The sequence below is a fragment of the Pteropus vampyrus genome, unplaced genomic scaffold (assembly GCF_000151845.1).
Source record: "Pteropus vampyrus isolate Shadow unplaced genomic scaffold, Pvam_2.0 Scaffold38, whole genome shotgun sequence".
Taxonomy (NCBI): domain Eukaryota; kingdom Metazoa; phylum Chordata; class Mammalia; order Chiroptera; family Pteropodidae; genus Pteropus; species Pteropus vampyrus.
This window is the reverse complement of record NW_011888819.1, coordinates 1,656,443-1,666,564: the sequence shown is the minus strand read 5'-3', so window position 1 is coordinate 1,666,564 and position 10,122 is coordinate 1,656,443. Positions and strand designations below refer to the sequence as shown.

Genomic DNA, 10,122 nt, shown 5'->3' with positions numbered 1-10,122 from the left:
CCTGTGGAAGAACACAGGATATTTAATGTGCAGTTTCCCTCAACCTGGATTTTGTGGACTGCATATCCACAGGGCAGTTCACCAAGTTTCTCTTCCCTCTACTTCCTGCAAAATGGCAGCTGGGTCCAGACCCTTGAGCAATTTCAGATTTGATCCCTTTGGCAAGACTCCAGGTGGTGGTGTATGCTTTCATCAGGAGGCATTTCGGATCTGCTTTTCTAGGCATTAACAGCTTAATGCCTAGATCTGTAGTTCATGTGTATTGCAAAATGGTGATATGATAATTCTATCAGTTCTTTTTATTTATTCATTGAAATGCTATTTTTTATTAAGACTAGCTTCTCATCTACTATGTTACCCAATGGGACAGTTCATATGGGGAAGGTACCATAAATGCTTGGTTATTTTCCTGTTAAAAAAAAAAAAAATCCGTTTTGAAGATAATAAACATCTTCCAAAAACGACCAATTAATTTTTAATGATGAATTTAAGGATTTAAATATATTTGATGGGGTTCACCTTATAAAAGTTCAAATTGTCCCAACTTTGGCCAGTGAGTTGGCCTCTTTAGTTTGGCTCCTGATAGTCTCTGGCCCTGGTGGTCTCTGAGGGAATCCTTGAAATTTGACTAACAAGTTGCTCTGAGCTAATTTTGTGTATATCCTGACCCAGAACTTGGAAACAGCAGTTTCGCCAAGAAGATCTGGATTCCTATAATGAAAACAGTATTTCAACACCATAATCAGGTGCTAGGATTGATGATATTTTTAAAAGTTGGAACACACTCAACTTGGCATCATATAGTCGGTGGTGTTACTGTGATTCAACAGCAGATTTAGTGTCAACAGTGATGTTAGAAAATGAGGTTTGAATGCAACATGCAAAACAAATACATTTCACTCTTTTGAAACAACCTATGACTATCTGACAAGACAACACTGGAGATAGCTGAGGCACTTTTAATGACTTTGGTGAACATTTTTTAATTTTGGAAAATAATATGTATTTTCATGAATGAAGTTTTAAACTGGTTGAAAAATCATTTACTGACTTCTTACAAATTTCAAATTTTATTGTATAGGAATTCAGAAAGTTGTCAAGTATTGCTCATGATTTAACTTAGAAACTAATTTCCTATTAGTCTTTTTGTCAATCTTCCCAAATGGTTTATTCAAAGAATATAGTATACTGGTTAAATATAGAAGTTTAAGAGCCAAAATTAAAGTCATTGGCTAAACCCACTTTTAACTAAAATACAGTATCACTCATGTTATTCACAGACCCTTAAGACTCTTTTCAAATCTGAAATTCTGTGACCCTATATATGTCATAAAGCCATTTCAGCAAACATTTATTGAAAGACTACTATTCCAGGTACTTGCTTGCTACTAGTGAGGGGAAGAAAGGGAATAAAATGAAAAATAAAGCAATGTATTATAATTTTAATGTACAGAAACATTTAAAATAAAAATAATATATACACAATTATTAAAAATCCTGTCTTAGAAATATATACCATATATACTTTGATATAGCAAAAATAAAGTTAAAATAATAGAATATAGAACAGTATGCATATTTGGATACAAAATGTGCTTTTTAAAAATGAAAGTATTAGTAAGTGGAAAAGTCTAAAACAAGATAAACCAAAATGTTAATAGCTGTTATGTTTTTTAAATATCTTAATGTTGTAGTAATTCTTTTAAAAAAATTTTTAATGTTAATATTTTTAATTTTAATAAAATATATTTAAATGTATATCATGTTCCACACAAAAACTTGTACACAAATGTTTATGGTAGCATAATTCAAAAACGAGTTCTAACAACCTAAATATTCATCAACTAATAAATGAATAAACAAAATATGGTATATCTGTATGATGGAATATTACTCTACAATAAAAAAATAATAGTGATACAGACTACAACAAAATGAACTTTGAAAACATTATGCTAGGTCATAAAAGGCCATATTTTGTATGCTTCTATTTGTATGTGAAATGTCCAGAAGAGGCAAACCCGCAGAGGCAAAAGTAGATTGATTAGTGGTTGCCAGGGGCCGGGGAGAAAGAGCGATGGGGAGTGACTGCTAATAGGTAACTGGGTAACTTTCTGGGGTGATGACAATGTTCTGGAATTAGATAGTTGTCACAACTGCACAATTTTTTGCAAATGCTAAAAACCACTGAAATGTACACTTTAAAGAGGGGGAAATTTTATAGCAGTAAATTATATTTTTGGAAAAATCCGCATGCATGAACAATAACATAATTCGTTTAATAAATGTGTTGTTTTTATACAGATCTATACAAATGAGAAGGTGGAAGGAACCAGGAAAAGAAGGTGGCATTTGTAAGGGGTCTGAGATGTAGAAGCACATCAACATCTGTCCAAATTTTAGCAAGCATGGCAAATAATTAAAGCTAATGTTATCATAGCGATAGAGACTTGGCTAATAGGACTGGTAACATTTTTAACCTAACAAAGACTTACTTTTGAGCCAGATCAACTAAAGGTTAAAAAATTCTGCCAAATATCAGATACTGTAAGCCCCCAAAGGAATGAGGAATTTTGTAGATTTTACATGTATTTCTTAACCAAAATCTACAATTCTCCTTCAACATTTCCATTGCTGCAGCAGTAATGTTAAAATGATACTCATTAGGCATGCCACGGCCTGCCAAGGATAAATACATTTTTATCTTTTGGAAATCACATCATTTTGAATTGGCAGAACGTGCAGAAAAGCATGCCTCCTTTATCGTGTTAAACACAGCAAGCCCTCCTCAGTCTAGCTGATTCACATAATGTAACTTGCCTTGAGCATGGCAGTTACATGTTTGCAATCTCAGTCATCAAAGATGCCCATTAATCATGTTTTATGCACTGTAAGTAAGAATGAGGAAAAACTCTAATTTTGTCCTTTTTTTAACCAGTGTTTAGCTGAATTAAAATTCAACATGAATTTTTCACTTCTCTATTCATACAATCAAAAAGAGAATTATTTTTCAATATATTTTCAGGAAATGTGCCCACTTAAAGATTTAGCTACAAATCTAGAGATAGTGGAAGGTGTAAACAAAGCATTGAATCATTACCAAGTATATCTGCTCAGCTATTATGCCATAACTACAACAGCACTTCAAAAAGTAGATTTTCAAAGAAGCGGTGCCTCTTTGTAATCATTGGCCTGGCCAATAATTTCTCAAATTCATTCCTCAAGCACATAACATTTATACTAGGTATGTTCTGCAGTTCATTTTCTTTCTTTCCATTTATTTAATGGTTAATGTACGTCCTTGCCTTGCTTGTAGTCTGTCTGACATACAGAATTTGCTCTGACTTAATTCACAGAAATGTCTTGTAAGTCTACGTGCTACTATCCCATTTAACTAGCATGCACATTCTCTTTGAATACTCTAAGTACTGTGAGAAAAAACTACAAATGGGAAGCACAGGAAATCTTTTATGATAGCAGTAAGAAGTCATCGACATTACAAGCTCTTTTACATAAAATTCTCCGAAGGCTCCCTCCACCATTTCTAGCTAAAGTCTTAAATCCTTAGCCTGATACAAAACCAGCCATCGTCTGGCCTCTGCCTCGCCTTCCTGCTCCCTCTCTTTCCACTTGGCTTGACACACTCCAGAATGCAGTTGTGCTTGCATTTCCCAAATCTTTGATCTTGTTTCTCTATTTCTTTTCATGTTTTCCTCGCTGCTAAGACATCTATTTATTCCTGGTTCTCTGAGAAACTTCTACTTCTTCGAGAATCGACATAGGAAAAATTCATTTAACTTTCTCCTCCTAGCTAGGCTGTGTCAGGAATGAAGGCCAATACTGTAATTTTTTATATTTCTTGTGCCCAAGATACTGCCTAACATATAGTTAGTCTTTAATATATGTTTCTAAATGAATAAATAATGAACTAAAAGACATATATGTGGCAGCGTATGTGGTTTTAGCAAAAGCGTGCACTCTGGATCCAAATGAGCTCAACTACATACTAGCCGTGCACTGTTAGAACACGCTTCTTAACCACTCTTTGACTCAATTTTCTCATTTATAAACTGGAAATAATATAAATTGATTACCTCGTAGCTTTAAATAAGTTAAAGTGAGTAATTGCTTAAAATAATGCTGAGCACATTATAAATAATTCATATATCTTAGTTTTTATTGATATTATAATTATAATGCCTAGTATTACAGGGGGCATGCCAGGATTATAAAGCCTTGTTTGTTTTCATCTCCTCGAGTGACTTAAATTTTTCTTAAAAAAAAAAAAAAAAAGAAAGAAAGAAAAAGAAAATGGAAATGAGGAATGATTATAAAATATTATAACTAATACAAGAAACAAACCAAAAGCTGTAAATAGAATCCAAAAATTGCAAGCTCACAAAAGCTAGTAGTTGAACTATTTTGAAGTTAATGAAAACCAGTTCTTTCCAGTCTATCTTCTAATAAACTTGAACAAAAATATTTTTACTTATTAGATATGTCAGAAATAGACCAATCTTTTAAATAAAATATGTGCTCAAACTTGAATGCCTACCCCAACCAAACCCCACATCCTTGAGTGAAGAATGAGAACCCAAAGCCAAAACTTGCCAGAATTTACATTATCCCGTGGCTTTACTGTACTCTTCAGAAAAACAACCAAAATGTAAACATCTCAGTGAGTTTTTCACCTCTAAAGTTTTCACTCTTTATATTATGCACATATTTTAATCCATACAACCATTTTAATCCATACAATCCATTCAAAATATTGTTGGGATTCATCTTTTGGAATGGCCTTCAGTATTACCTCACGAACCACAGAAGAAAATTTAAATTATAGCTTTTAGTTAAAATTCCCTTTTTAATAAAATAGTATATAATCGATTCTATTCACTTTGGTGGACCACGTGGAAAGTTAAAGGCTAACTGGCAGATACCAAATGTCACAAGGGCTATAAGTACATCAAAGTAAATTACATGATTGACTACAGATGAGTACTAGCCATTTCTGAATTTCAAAGCACCGTCAAAGGGTCGATAATATTCAGGTAGTGTTCACAGGCTATTGAACAATGTTGGAAAAGCTGAACAAACTGTCAAAGAGATATCTGTTATTCAGAAATTTAAAATCCAGATAAAATTATCTTAAGGGAAAATATTCTCATTACTTTGCCATCTCCCTTTTTGTTTATGTGTCTCTCTATGCATATATAGAGAGAGTACATGGAATTATTTTTCAAATAACCTGCTGCTCCTCCATACTAGTTCCTTTCTGCTTGCTTTATCCCTACTGGTCCCCTCCTCACTACTCACCCCATCAACATCGGCCTTAGCCATGTGACTTGCCATGGCTGATGAAATGTGAGTGGAAATGACATGAGCCACTTTCGAACAAACCTGTAAGTGTCAAAAAGAGTGATTCTACCACTGATCTATGCTCTCTGCTCTTTCAGAGGAAAGAAAACGTGGAGCTGAGCTGTAACCAAGCCACATCTAATATGTTATGCAAGTGAAAAATACATCTTCATTGCTGTAAGACTCTGAGATTTTAGGGTCGTTTTACTGTACCATGATTTGGCCTAAACAGATGTGTTTGAGGAGAAAAAAAGGAACTTAAGTGAATATATAATTTGAAAGCTATATCAATTTCATTGTAGCTTTAATATTTAAGATTTATATCACTCCTCTCCCTCCGAGCCCCAGGAAATAATTCTTCTTATTAGTTACACTGTATATTATTATACTATACATACTGTATATTATTTTTACTATAATGTTCACATACTATACACATAAAATTTATTTTAGGTAGAATATTCACTAATACTGTAACTGAAGAAGCAAATAACTAGAACCAGATGACATATCATATAGTTGTAATAAACTGATGCTAAAAAACACACAGCTATGTCAGGATCGGTGAAATAATTATGCTATGAAGTGTTCGCTACCTAAATGGAAGAGTGAATCGACAGCATCCTGATAAACCAAACTCGGGAAAGTATACATACAAGAAGTAGGCTTACTCTGCTGCTAGAAATGTTTTTTTAAAAACAGTTTCCCAAAGCTGAAACTTAGGAAGTCAAAATCATTGGATGTTTACCACAGAGAATCCTAAAACACAGTAAAACAAAAACAGATTATGATGGCTGAGTAAATACTGTAGATGACTCTATAACCACATCATGAAAAAAAAAAAAAATACACTGCAATTGTCCAAGAAATATTCTGAAAGTAGCAAACTGAGCCATAATTTACAGCTGGTCAGTCTGCTGAGTTTGAGTATTTTTCAGGAGCATTAATACGGGCCAAACAAAAATAAAAAAAGACAAAGATTTCTTTTTATGTGCCACTGAAATTTTGAGGTTTGAGAAAGGTAAAAGTAAAATTGTATAAACTGAGCTTTGGTCCTGTTTCGGGTCTTATCAAATTTAAGAGAAATTTGTTTTCCAATAATATAAAATCGATAAAAGGATGGAGAGTAGAAAGCAGGCATGTAAGTTCTTTATGAAACGTACTTAAGGAAAAAGTTTTCAAGCACAAACATGTCCATCCCCTTTTCAAGTCTGAGATCACTAACACCGTGCAGAGACAGATGGCTCAGATAGGGTTTGTTATGCCCAGTGAAACAGGAGCTGTAAACACTTGGTTCGTGTGCCAAGGATCCTTGCGCAAATTAATTCTATAGAGTTTTACGGTTAAATCCCTAAAATAGTAAGCATGTTTTCCATAAAACGTAGATTTATTCAATATAATTTAATAGGCTTATATCAATTTTCTTTTTCCCAAAACATCTAAATGCTAAATAAACCAGCAACTGATCCTTTAGGTGAGAAAGAAGTTGTGCCAACAGCTCCCGGCCACTAAAACGGCGAGTCAGCAAAACATCAAGGAGAAAAAGGTTGCCATTCAGGGGCCTGCATTCTTTTTTCCCTTTCCAAGTGGTGACCCCTTTCCCGTCTTTTCCCACCGGGGAACCAGTGTCACCCTCCACTGTGTGGCTTTCCCTGACCTTTTTCACTCCCCACTCCTGACTGTTCTTACAACTATACCTCTGTGACAATTGTTCTTATCACAATCAATGAGCATTGAAGTATTGGTTGTACTTATCTTTCTCCAAAAATTAAATAAATAAGTAAATAAACAAAAGTGGGGAGGACAGCCTTGAAGAATCTCTGGCTTAAGAAAGGGAAAAAATGGTGACAGGATTAAGACGTACAAATTGACAGCTACAAAATTGTGTCAGAGATGTAAAGTATAACTTAGGAAATATAGTCAATAATATCGTAACATCTATGAATGGTGCCGGGTGGGTACCAGTCTTATTGGAGGAATCTCTTCATAAGTTATGTAAATGTCTAACTATTGTGCTATACACCTAAAACTCATATAATACTGTATGCCAACTTTAACTGAAAACTAGAAAAAGGAAAATAAACATCACTTTCCTACTTTTCTAGATTAAAGCTCAGGAAAGGATAAACCCCATCTCATAAAGTGTCAGTGTGTCAGGTACCATACCGATGATCTGCTTCTTTTTCTAATATAGTCTTTATCATGATGCTCATCGTAGGTGTTATTAACACTACGATACAGAAGAAACTCACGTAAGGAATTATGAAATACAGTAACCTCCCCCACCCCTTACCCACGGTTCACTTTTTATGGTTTTAGTTACTCACAGGCAACTGTGGTCCAAATATATTAAATGAAAAATTCCAGAAATAAACAATTCATAAGTTTTAAATTGCATGCCGTTCTAAGTAGCGTAATTAAATCTCACGCCATCCTGCTCCATCCTTCCTTTAACCCAGGAAGGATGGAGCAGGATGGCGTGAGATTTAATTAAAAGGTCACCCCTTTGCCCAGCATCTCCACACTACAGACACTCCCCACCCATTAGTCACTTAGGAGGCCTTGGTTATCAAATTGACTGTCGTGGTATCGCAGTGCTTGTGTTCAAATGACCCTATTTTACTTACTAATGGCCCCAAAGCACAATTGTGGTGATGCTGGCAATTGGGATATGACAAACAGAAGCCTTAAAGTACTTCCTTTAAGTGAAAAGCTGAGTACAGTATAGTAAGGTTTTTTGAAAGAGAGAGAGAGCAAGCACATTCACATAACCTTTTATACAATATATTGTTATAATTGTTCTACTTTATTATTAGCTATTGATGTTAATCTCTTACTGTGTTTAATTTTTAAATTAAACTTTATCATAGGTGTGTTTGTCTAGAGAAAATCATAGTAATACAGTTCAGTACTATCCATGGTTTCAGCCATCCACTGGGGGTCTTGGAATCTATCCCGAGTGAGTAAGGGGGATGACTGTACCTTGCTCATTTGTTAGTTGAAGATGAAGAAAGACCAAAACTCAGGCCTCCTGACTCTTGTTCCAGTGCTCTCTTCATGGGTGCAAACTAAAGGCAACATGTCCCTGTGGCAGCTCCCACTACACTTGACTTCTTATGCTCCCCATTCTCTACATTTTATCAGCATCCTCTGGTACAGGAAAGAACACGGTTTTTATAGTACCTTAACCCTGGGTAAAATTTATTGGATGCTCTGATTCAGAGTTAGTTACAGGGGAAAAAAAAGTCACAGTGTAATAACATTTTATTTAATGAGGTGTTACATTTTTTCCATCTTTCTCTTGATATTTTAGACATTATTCTCCTAGGTCAGAGTACCAGCATTTTACTCCGTGTTCATGGGTTTGCAGCTTACTTGATCATAGTTAATGACAATTGATATTGTCTGCATATGAAACAGTGTCTGCCAATGTCACCTTATAGTTAAAATACTGTCTAAAGTATTATTTCAGACTTGGAGAGACAGAAGAAATAAAACCCTCGATGTACAAACATCAAATGGGAGATCAAGTTCATGGAAGCTTCTTGTGTCTTGGAAATTAACCAAATTAATTGAATCTTCCTAGACTAGTTAGAAGAAGTCCAGGACTAGTTAAAAATGCTGACCTTCTCGTTGGGGAGTATGATTCAGACCACATAGAAAACTCTTTTCCTTCCCATTCTGGTTCCGTTTCGGCTCTCCAAATTCATAGCTCTTGTAATTAAACCACCTTACACTCATGAGGCATTTTCTGAGTGCCCTGAGACTGCAAATAAAATGTGCAGCTGGTTAAAGGTTTGCTTTCCTTGTCTCCCGATAGGAATTTATATTGGATTTGGGACACCATCTGGATAGGACGCAAGTGATTAGGGTGGTAGCTCTAAACTCCTTGCTTAGCAATTTTACTAGATGTTATGTTCTTTTTACCGTGATGTTCAGCATGTTCTAGGAGGTTTTGGCAAATAACTATTCCCTTTCCACTGGGCTTATGAAATTCAGGTAGGCCTCAAATGGACACAGTGGGGAATGGTTGTCTAACTAAAGTCAAATTCTTGTCCTCTCTCAGGAAAACTGTTGGCATTCAGATGTAGTAAAATTATTCTTCAGAAACTTAAAGCCAATCATATAACTAAATGATTTATTTTAAAATAAAAATCAGTGACAAAGTATAAAAAGTTTTAAAAGAAAAACGCTGAATGTAAGCATAACTCAGGCCGTCCTGGTCCCTCATATCAGGGGAGCATGTAAAGGCAGCAAACGCTGATGTTTTCATAGTTTGGCAAACTTCTTGGCTGGCTTCGAACTGCTCTGGCGCTTCAATTTTACATCCAGAGTAACTGCCTCATTCTCTTTTCACTGCTGCTATCATTCGTACATTCTGGTCTTTCCTCTAGGCACCTCTGGCCCTAAGTCAACAAAATTGCATAAGGTTGAAGAGACAGAACTGCTCTGCTCTCTCCGAGCAGCTTCATAAATGTTTGTTTTTCTTTTTTATTCTTGTTTCACCTCGATGTTTCCCTATCATTGTCATAGTATTGGACCAAGTCTATAAAAATTAACGAGAATATTTTTTTAACATGTCTCGGGACCCATTCTCTTCTGTAAACTAAAATTTACATGTACACATCTTAATACAATAAATTATTTCATTGATTTAAGTAATTTTTAAAACTCTTCTTCACTATTCCTTTTCCCTTTACCCACCAAAAGAAAAGATTTTTAGAATGTTTCTCTTGAGAAGCTGCCTTCCTACCTTACTCATTG

The 10,122-nt window shown here is 35.0% G+C and overlaps 1 long non-coding RNA gene across 1 annotated transcript in view; it reads right to left on the bottom strand.

Moving 5' to 3' along the window:
- Positions 1–10,122, bottom strand: part of LOC105290804 — a 66,076-nt gene extending 55,954 nt beyond the window's left edge. Inside the window, exons 1-2 of the long non-coding RNA XR_002779843.1 lie at positions 10,112–10,122; positions 7,048–7,049 (exon numbers count right to left, since the gene is read on the bottom strand). This is a non-coding gene — a long non-coding RNA (uncharacterized LOC105290804). The remainder of the gene's footprint in view (positions 1–7,047; positions 7,050–10,111) is intronic.